The sequence below is a fragment of the Mus caroli genome, chromosome 4 (assembly GCF_900094665.2).
Source record: "Mus caroli chromosome 4, CAROLI_EIJ_v1.1, whole genome shotgun sequence".
NCBI lineage: Eukaryota > Metazoa > Chordata > Mammalia > Rodentia > Muridae > Mus > Mus caroli.
This window is the reverse complement of record NC_034573.1, coordinates 74,760,018-74,770,440: the sequence shown is the minus strand read 5'-3', so window position 1 is coordinate 74,770,440 and position 10,423 is coordinate 74,760,018. Positions and strand designations below refer to the sequence as shown.

The following is a 10,423-nucleotide window of genomic DNA, read 5'->3' as shown; positions in this document are numbered from 1 at the left end:
TAGGATAGCAAAAACTCTTCTCAAGAATAAAAGAACCTCTGGTGGAATCACCATGCCTGACCTAAAGCTGTACTACAGAGCAATTGTGATATAAAAACTGCATGGTACTGGTATAGTAACAGACAACTAGACCAATGGAACAGAATTGAAGACCCAGAGATTAACCCACACACCTAGTAGACCATCACTGGAAAGAGAGGCCGATTGGACACACAAACTTTATATGCCCCAGTACAGGGGAACGTCAGGGCCAAAAAGGGGGAGTGGGTGGGTGGGTATGGGGGACTTTTGGGATAGCATTGAAAATGTAAATGAGGAAAATACCTAATTAAAAAAATGTTTAAGCTTAAAAATAAATAAATAAATAAAAGAAAAACAAAACAAAAAAACAAAAAACAAACTACTGTCCCCATATAACTAATTTGTGCTGTGTACCAAGTAGAACCTTCTTTAAATTTCTATGCCAATTTACAACCCCCAGACTGTACCAGGCAAGGTTAGTGGCTGAAAATACCATCAGGAGAGGGCTATCTAAAGGCACATTCAGTAGTGTGTTAAGTATACAAAAAGACACTGTACAGTTTAAAAGCAAATCCATTTTCATTTCTTATGGGTTACTATTACTTCTGACTCTTGATTTACTTTGGGAGCTAATCCATGAGGTAACTGCAAGACATTCCCATGTGGTAGATACAGACCTACATCACTGGCAAAGCAAGATCGAAAATTACAGAATGGCCTCAGCTTCAGAATGGCCAAGTCACATGACAGTGCCTCTATAAGATAGCATGACTTATTAGGAAAGCCATATGTTCTTTCTAGCCTTCCCATAACTCCTTTCCTTTATGCTCTGTGAGCTAAGAGATGCTTTGGAGTAGATGAAGATGGTGATAAGATACTAGATACCAAATACGTACAACTTACAGAATCTTGGCAGCATCCAACATGTTTCATCAAACCAGATCCTGCTTTATAGGCCCAGGCATGAGATTAGTGTGAAGCCTAATCTTCAACCTCTAAGGGGAGAGGGGATCTTGTTTACAGTTGGAATAAAAAAACCCAGTGATTTGAGAGGTTGTCTTTATCTTTATGTTGCTTTGATAGTACACTTTTCTTAGGGTTTCTATTGCTGTGAAGAGACACACCATGATCACAACAACTCTTACAAAGGAAAGATTTAGTTGTGGCTGGTTTACAGTTCAGAGGTTTAGTCCATTATTTTCATGGCCAAGAAGCATGGCGGGCAGGCAGACATGGTGCTGGAGAGGGAGCTGAGAGTTCTACATCTGGATCCTGAGGCGGTAGGAAGAAATTCTGAGCCACTAGCCTAGCTAATGTCTCAAAGCTTGCCCCCAAATGACTTACTTTCTTGAATAACACCACACCTACTCCACCAAGGCCATAAGTCTTAATATAGTCACTCCCTAGTGACCAAGCATTCAAATGCAAGAGTCTCTGGGGGCCATTCCTATTTAAGCCACCACAAGACAACTCAGGGGAGGGTTTATTTGGCTTACTTGTTATTGCCTGTAATCAAGGGAAGCCAGGATAGGAACTCAAAGCAGGAACTGGAGCAAAGACCATAGAGGAATGTTGCTCACTGGCTTGTTTCGCTACTTTTCATATACAACTCTGGCTAACCTGATCAGGGGTAGTGCCACTCACAATGCACTGGGTTCTCCCATATCAGTCAGAAATCAAGAAAATGCCCCCAGGACATCCTCACATGCCAATCTCCACAATTTCACAGTGGAGATTCTCTTCCTCTCAGGTTTGTCTAAGTCCATGTCAAGTTGACAATGACTAAGTATGATAGTTTCTATAAATAGAAGAAACATTATCAGAGTTTGATAAAACAACATTTCTTTAAGGTTTTATAATTTGGATAACTCAGAGTAAGAGTGTTAGAGTTATTTACAGCCCTGGAAAATGAAGAAAATAGAACAGCTTAAAGAATTAACTGTTTCATTCAACAAGCACTAACAGAATGTCTGCTTCTCACTAAGCTTCAGGCTATGTCAGCATTCACTCCAGGAAGACATGTCCCTGCCTATCAAAGAGCACTGGCATTTGTTTAATCCTTGTACTTTCTCAGTGCATTGCCAGGTAGGTGGATAGAATGACTATGAGTATTTGTGAGGACTTTCACACAGAGCCCTGGGACCTTCAAAGACTTCAGTTTTGGAGAAGAGCTTAAGGAAACTTTTTGTTTTGTTTTTGTTTTTAACCAGCAAATGGTGAAGTTTATTCTTACAGCTCCCTCTGTATCCTGTGCCATTAAGATGCCAATTGATTGCTAATTGCTCTGCATTATCCATAAGCCAGCTACAAACATGTTTAATGGCATGCTCTTTGTTGTAATTTAGGAGCAGGGACTGCTGCTGTCTGTCTCTTTGTTCTTCAGAACTTTTTTTTTTCCCTGAGCCTACAAAGTGTTTGGCTGGCATGCAAGGGCCTGAGGAAGCTTAAGCAGAAACCAGGTCCCAGGAGGCATAATCCTGCCACACCCTAAAGTGGATAGAAGGCTGTGCCTTGAATGTGGAAGATGTGTCAGCCAGATTTGTGAGAAGTGCCACTACACTGCAAGCTAGCTCTGCCAGAGGAGAATGCCACTTGCTGAGGACGAACCTGGAAATGGCCAAGAAAATCATGTTTTCCCTGGGTCTACGCTGGTTGCAAGCACTGAAGTGAAGCTGACAGGTCATTTAGGATATCCTTTCCTGCTGCTTAGTGGGGCTTCTGCATTTTAACTTCAGGATTTTTTTTTTTACCCCACATCGGGCACTAGTATCCGATAATTGAGTCTAAAGCAAAATCTTGAAGATGTTATTAAAAAGTAATAATTGTGATGCCTGGTAACTAGAATGCTGAGATGGATAGAAAGGTAGAAAATAGTTCCGCAGTGAAGGAAAGGGAGCGCCAGCTCCCCCATCCTCCCATGGCCCTTGCCAAGCCTTAAGGAGGTTGAGGTAACTGAGCTTCACTGAAGTACAGGGCCAGCTTATTTACAAGTCTGGAGATCTTAGTATCAGTGACATCATTAGTCACCTCTTTAAATCTTGTCTGTTTCTCACCATTTGATTGTGGCAGTGTCTTCGGTAGCACAAGAGGACCTTGACTATCCTCTTTAGCTGGGGATGCCTTCCAAGTCCTGATCCTACTGCATCTAGCTAGCTAGTATCTTCCCACAGTTTTCTTTTGCCTAATTTCTTCAAGATTTTGGTGGGAAGACATGTCCCATCTATATTGTGCTTTCGTCAGAGTACTGTGAGAACTAGCCAGTCCCCTACTATGTCTGGTTACCATAAGCCCCCCAAGTAATGTCATCCTAAAGCCAGGTTTCTCCTTTGCTCCAGGTTGAAGCCTAGTCTTTATTTCCTAGATTTAAGGGGTGAAGCATCTTCCTTATTAAAAGTAGATCTATCCCGTTTGTTGTAGATGCCCCGGGTACCCCATGGGACTGCCTTCTCTGACTAGTGCATGTATGCTCCATCTTCTTGGAGTGTTCACTGTTAGCTTGTAGCTTCCCCTTCCCTGGAGAATTGCTATTGCTAAATGAGAGCCCTTGTGTCTTGTGAGATACATTACCATCCTATAGGCAATGCGCGAGGACGCAGAAAAGTCAGCCCTTTGTCACAGGGCCAAATCTGAAGAGAGATTCATGCTCCATGGCTCCTTGTCTGTACAGGCTGCAGTTAGATTTAATGGGGACCACGTCCTGCTCCACTTTCCTCTGCCTTACCTTGGTACCTTCATTCCACTTCCCTTGGGAACATAAACACAGAATGCCTGTCTCAGGCTCTGCATCAGGGGAACCTGACAATCACCCTCATTATGAATGTTTATGGCAGGTGGGTAAGATTCTGGGAGTGGTAAGGTGATTGGAGAGGGCTTAGCACATAATTTACCCTAATAAGTGTTTGCTAAATGAATGGATTTTCCAGGCTTGCTGTTTGGATTAAAGGTACCACAGCTATTATCAGAAAATCTATTTCCCAAGAAGGGCCCAGCTCACTGACTCACTCCTAGACTTAAAATGGAATGACTAGGAAAATTTCATAAGGCTTATTATGAACAGAAAGAAATTGATGATTGTTAATGATGTTAATTAATCAACAGGGATTATTCCATGCCAATTCTTCCCAGTATGTCATTGAGTCCTCTGTCTGTGGTAAGTCTGGTGAGAAAACAACAGCAACAAACAACAACAAAACCCAAAGAATCTTTCATCTCTTTTTTTTTCTTTTTCTTTTATTAGATATTTTCTTTACTTAGATTTCAAATGTTATCACCCCCTTTCCTGGTTTCCCCTCCAAAGAACCTTTTGGTTTTTTTTCGAGACAGGGTTTCTCTGGGTAGCCCTGACTGTCCTGGAACTCACTCTTTAGACCAGGCTGGCCTTGAGCACAGAAATCCACCTGCCTCTGCCTCCCAAGTGCTGGGATTAAAGGCATCCAAAGACCCTTTTATCTTTTAAGGCACATGTTATCTCAACAAGAGGAAAAGAGTTAGTCTAAGGAAACAATTGGGGGAAATTATAAGATACCACATAATCCCATGGGAAAACATAGGTGACAGATTCTGAAGAGGCTCAGAGAAGTCAGTGTGGGTGTTCACCAGTTAGGCAGGTCTGGGGATAGGAGCAGGAGAAAGAAGCCATAGCAAGCCGGTGAAGCAGTAAGGAAAAAAGAGTGGAGATAATTGTGAGGTTGCCAGTGTTTGCCTGAAAATAGAAACCTAGAAATGTTCCTTCCATCTTTGTATTGTCATGAACATTTGCATTTCTGCTTACTTACTCATGCATTTGTTCAACCAGTTCCCAAACCCTTTCTTGAACACCTGCTCTATCCAGGCACTCCCAAGTCTTGGGATTACAGCAGTAAAGATTCCTATCCTGGCTCTCAAGGAACTGGCAGGTCAGCAATAGGGCATTGTAATACACAGTGGCCCTGATTCTATAGGAGTAACAGGGTGCTGAGAGAACTGGGGAGAGGCAAACAATATATACTTGCAGGAAATCACAGCTATTTTGTTCCCTGATGGGTAGATAGAATTCAGCTAGATAACAGGGTACAAGGAAAAAGTTCTGGAGTTACACAGGACATTGAGAGAACTGCAGTGTGAATGGTGTGTGTGGAGGGTAGAGAGACAAAGGAAGGACAATAATGAGGGGCCAAGTAAGGAACAGCCACAGATCAAGCAAAGGAGAACAGGCTTTCAGATTCCATGACCACCACTCATGAAGTACTAAAATTACATAGTAAGAGTCACGTGAGGCACCAGCTTAAGGAGCGTGGAGAATAAAACACTGACCTGGATGCTAACAGGTGCACCATAGCTTTATCATCTCCTACTAATTGATGGTGAGTGAGAGGAAAGACAGGGCCAATGGAGGTAGGTGTTTTGTTAGGTTCCAGAAAGCAGAAGCATGACCACTGGAAACATGGGGACCACAGAACAGGAGTCAAGACTTTCTGTATTTCTATAGATTCTCATGAAGTTAGGGAACTTAGGAGGAAAAATACAATTGTGGGTGAAGAGTAGAACTCAATTTTCAACATGTTGAGTTTGTACTCAAAGGAACCTCTTAAATGGATGGATCTGGAAGTTTTGACGTGCTAAGAATAGATTTGGAGTTTCTACTAAGAAACACACTTTCTTACACTACTGTGTTTAGTCATCAATACTCGTCCCATCCCACTACATTACACCATTCCACTACATCCTCCTCTTCATCTTATTAGAAAGTTTTACTTTGTTTAGAGAAAATAGGATCTTCAGAAGTTTTATACAAAGTTTTGCAAATGGGCAAAATGTGTATTTTCCTGGTACTGTGAGTCACAGGCTTTTGTGAGGTTTTCACTGGTTTTCTTGACTCTCCTCTAAAGTAGAAAACCAGAGAGACTAAAGATGAATATCTCTTCTATCTCACTTTCTCTTTGTATATTTACTCACGAATTAGTTTTCATAGTTTGAGCCATAAAGTCCTTAATTCCCCCTTTCTCATTGCTAGTTTTGTAACAGATCGTTACCTACTTGTGATTTAAATTCTTCTTACTGGGATTTCCCAACACATAGCTCTACATTGGCCCTAAACTGATATCACTTTGTTTATTTTTGCAATGCAGTTATATAAATCTCTGACTCAATTCAAAGCTACTTATTTTTTACTAAGTTAAACCTTGTCTGTTTCTGGAAGCTGGACCCAAAGAAGTAGAATATGGCCCATTCTCTCTGTCTCTTTCCTGTTTCAGGTAGTTGTGCTGTGGGTAGCAGCATTGGGAGGGTGAGAATGAGTGGAAAAAATTAGGTCATGCAACTGCAGCATGCTCAAGGTGGCAAGCTTAAAGTGCCCACTTCTACTTCATTGGATAGGATACTTTTCCTGGCTCAATCTCCAGGTGTAGTAACCAGTCCCTGGTTAGATACTATAGGTGATATTTGAAGTTTATGTATGTCATGGAGAACTGTGATATCCACGTGTCATTTCTGATAGATGCATCCTTCTTGTAGCAGCCCCTTATTACTGTTCATTCTGGATTGGAGACCTGGGCTAAGTCTAGGGGGAAACTTGGAATCTTTCCTCTTTTCTTAGGATATCTGAAATGCAGAAATGAGGCAACCTTCCTAATTTGTGACTCACCTATTTACTTTGTCTTAGAATCCTATCTCTAAGATACTTTGCTCATTTTCCTGGGATGGGGTGCCGCCAGATACAGTGAAGTCTCATCACAGTTTCTTCTTTCTAAATTTGCTTTCAGACTTGAGGAGCGAGTCATTGTGGGTAGACCTGGCTTGGCTGGACAGGAGAAATGAGCCCATTTACTTCCCACCAAGAACATGAAGAGGGTAAATACTGACAATCTCAAGTCTCCTTTTTTTTTTTTTTTTAAATGCCTTCCAACAGATGGTCTATGATTCTTCTGAAAAGTCCTTTTGCGAGCAAATCCTATGTCAGGGATGGCCACACCATAGTTTCCAGCTTTGAGTGGCCCCTTTTTGCTGACTGGCAGGGAGGGGTCTCAGCATCTATCACTCTTTAGTTGTACACTCTTTTAATTGGTACACAAGATATAATCTCTTGTCCTTCCTGACTATCTTCACGTCAGTAAATTTACAAGGTCAAGTCAGATTAAATCTTAGAAGCATGGCCTCAATGAATAATGTAGCTATTCCCTAAGTCTTGTTCTAACACATATTCATGCTATAACACATTACCTGTTATATCCTCTATTCATTTTAATCAAATCTCTTTTATTACTTCTTTATGTCAACCTCATATTTCATCTTCTCTGTAGTCTCAAAAAAAAAAAAGTCTCCGAATCTCGTCTGTGTGCAACAGAACATTATTTAATCCACCTGATTCTGAGAATTTATGAAAACCCGTCTGTTTAACCCATGGTCATTATAAAGCTAGCAAAGCACTTTGAATACAACAAATTCTCTACTGAATTTGTACGTAGGTGGAGTTAGATCACGGCAAGAGCTTAAAATAAACTTAAACAATAACATAGTTGGGATCTATTTAATAGTTAAGATTTGGACAAGGAGGCACACAAATTTCTCAAGGTCATTCAGATTTGCAATTTATAAGATGCTCCCAGTGTGGTCTTTCAAAAACATATTTACTCCAGCAAAGCACACTGCTGGAACAAAGCTGCCCAGATGGGCACTGCCTGATGACATGGGGGGGGGGCGGTCTAAAAGAAGATCCAAATACGAGTGTCCCCAGAAATGACCATATGCCTTATATAGTGTTCTAATCAGGTAGATGAGGTTGTATGGCCAGGTACTGGGCTAGTTTTAGCTGTATATGGTGAAGCAGAAAACAAGGTAACCTGAGCCAAATCCTGCAGGGCCAGTGGGGTCCATATGGACACGATCAGGCACTCGAGCATCCTATATTGCATAGCCATGTGGCCTGAGCCACCAGGCATCTGAGCATCTGGGCTTCAACAAAGCAGAGCTCTGAACAAACTTCATCTTCAAAGGTGGCTGTAGACAGAGGGCTTCAAAAAGGGCTCAGGGATCTCTGGGTAACACTCAAATCTGGCTACACTAAAAAGTCCCTGTGTACATGAACAGAGGCTTAGCTGTTCTTTAAACAGCTCATTAGTCATGCCTGAACCTTATAAACAATGCAATGCCCATAGATACATATCATTCCAAAAAATGTTTGAAAGATCATCTAGACACATCTAAATTTAATTTGATTTGCTAATTTTCAAGAACCAAGTCTAATAATACCAGCTGCATGAGCCTCAACTTCCCCTCAATCAACTTCTCCTCAAACAGTGCAGACACTTGCCTATTCAGATGATCACACTCATGTAAATCATTACTACAAGGTTACATGCACAGGCAGATCATATATCTTCACCAAACCTGGGATCCTATACACTCTCCTGCCCATGCTCTACAGCCTATGCTGGACCATGCAGCTGCTTGGGGTCACTCTTTGACCACCACTGTAGGTAGAACAGCTGTGGTCACAACTTAGCCTGAGAGTTGCTGCCAAGAGAGGGATGGGAGCTAGCCTAGGGAACAGCTTTTGCCAGTAGGTTAGGAATGTGGGTGGAGCCAGGGATAATGGGCACAGCTGATGTCACTTTTTCAAGAAGGCAGGAACCCCTTTCCTCCACAGAGAGATGAGTGAAGGCAGCTGCATGCTGCTGATGCAGCAGCGAAAATGAGCTGGTAGAGCCCAGCTTCAGGAGGAGCAGCTGCTGTGGTCTGGAGGGCAGCACCAGGTCACTGGGCCCTGCTCCAGGGCTCATACATCATAGGGAGAGGAGGATGCTGGTCCTAAGGAATTGGCAAAGGTTTCTGATTCATTGTATTTGTGAACCACTGTGCTATCATGTGTGTGTGTGTGTGTGTGTGTGTGTGTGTGTGTGTGTCTTGGGGGACACAGTCTCACCTTTTCCAGTATGTGTGAACATTATCCTTAGGGATTTTTTTTTCTTTTGCAGCTTCTGACCAGCAGAAAAAACTGAGGATTGGTGGCACTGAATGAACACATGTAATGCCCTCGTCCTTGCTTTGAGAGCTTATGCTCTCACTGTCCTTTAATAACCAGTACCCTGAGTAACCACAGAGTCTCATCTAGACCACTTCACCCGTGCCTGATGCAGTCCCCTTTTTTCTGTCCAGTCCAAAGGAGCTCAATGGGGCCCTGAACCCTAACTCTTACGGAATACATTTGTTATTTGAGAATCAATGAATAAGGCTACAGTAAGATTCAATCCTGGCCAATAAATACCAACTGAAGACCCAAGGAGTGTGTCTTTAATATGGGAGTTTATGTTCAGTAAAATATTAAAGAAAGGACTCCACTAGTATTCAGGCTTTTCACTATATTTTAAAACATTTTAGATATATTAATAGTATAAACGATGAATTTCAGTGGCACAGTCTTATATATTCATAAGGTGCACTTTGAACATTGCCTGTCAGGCCCTCCTCTTTCTCTTGTCTTTACACTCCTATATATGACCAATGCCCTTCAGTAGTTCTGACTCTCAGCCAGGCCTACATTAAGAACTTCTGTACAGACAGCCTGCTATCACTAGCAGTGACACTGTGAGTGGGCCTGTGGCTCCCAGAAGACCAGGTTTCCTGATAAAACCAACAGATGCTGAGTGCCTTTATCTTTGACAAACATCACGAAACTTTGAACCCCTGTGCCTTTTCCTTCTTCCCGTCTTGGACCTCAGCAGACATATTTGCTGTCCTTGGCTCAGCGATGGGATTGGCCATTCTTTGAATTTACTCCTTCTTGGCCATCTTCTCAGCAACAGCTGCCTTCCCAGCTTGACTTCGATCTCCATGAATCCTATGGATAAATCCATAAGCTGAACGCACCTGTGCCTGGCAGCTGGAAATTATAATCTCTCACTATGTGATGTACTTCCCTTCTTGAGAAGGGAGTAGGCAACAGAGCTTTAAAATTAATATTTGAATTAAACCGTTACTCTTTTTGTTCTCTTGACAAAGTCACGCCCATCAAAATTCTTCTCTCAGCATGATATTTGGATATCACCATCTAAAATAAGTTTTTATACTAAAGTATAAAGGACCACTAAGAGATCAGTCAAATATGTGGCTCTTATGATTTTGGTGAAAGGGGCCTTATTTACTTTGGTTTCCATCTTCTGAAGATTCTGTACTGGCAGGTCTGTAATAGTCTGATATGGGTATTTTTATTCTTTCCTTCGTATGGATGAAACCAACTTGTCCAAAGTCTAAGGTTACAAGACGCCTCTGAAACTCCACTTTTCTTTGAGGGTTAAATTTAGTAACTGGGTCTCCTCCCTCCTAGCCACAGGTATGGAAGCTGACTCCTCCCCTTCACATACTCTGCAGGAGCCCTGTATTTAGCGTTGTTTAGACTCATTACAGTCACCAGATAACACGGGAAATA

At 42.0% G+C, this 10,423-nt stretch overlaps 1 long non-coding RNA gene across 1 annotated transcript in view; it reads left to right on the top strand.

The window, feature by feature from the left end:
• Positions 1-9,262, top strand: part of LOC115030847 — a 25,396-nt gene extending 16,134 nt beyond the window's left edge. The window contains exons 2-3 of the long non-coding RNA XR_003836409.1: positions 6,762-6,849; positions 8,973-9,262. This is a non-coding gene — a long non-coding RNA (uncharacterized LOC115030847). The remainder of the gene's footprint in view (positions 1-6,761; positions 6,850-8,972) is intronic.
• The last annotated feature ends 1,161 nt before the right edge of the window (positions 9,263-10,423 follow it).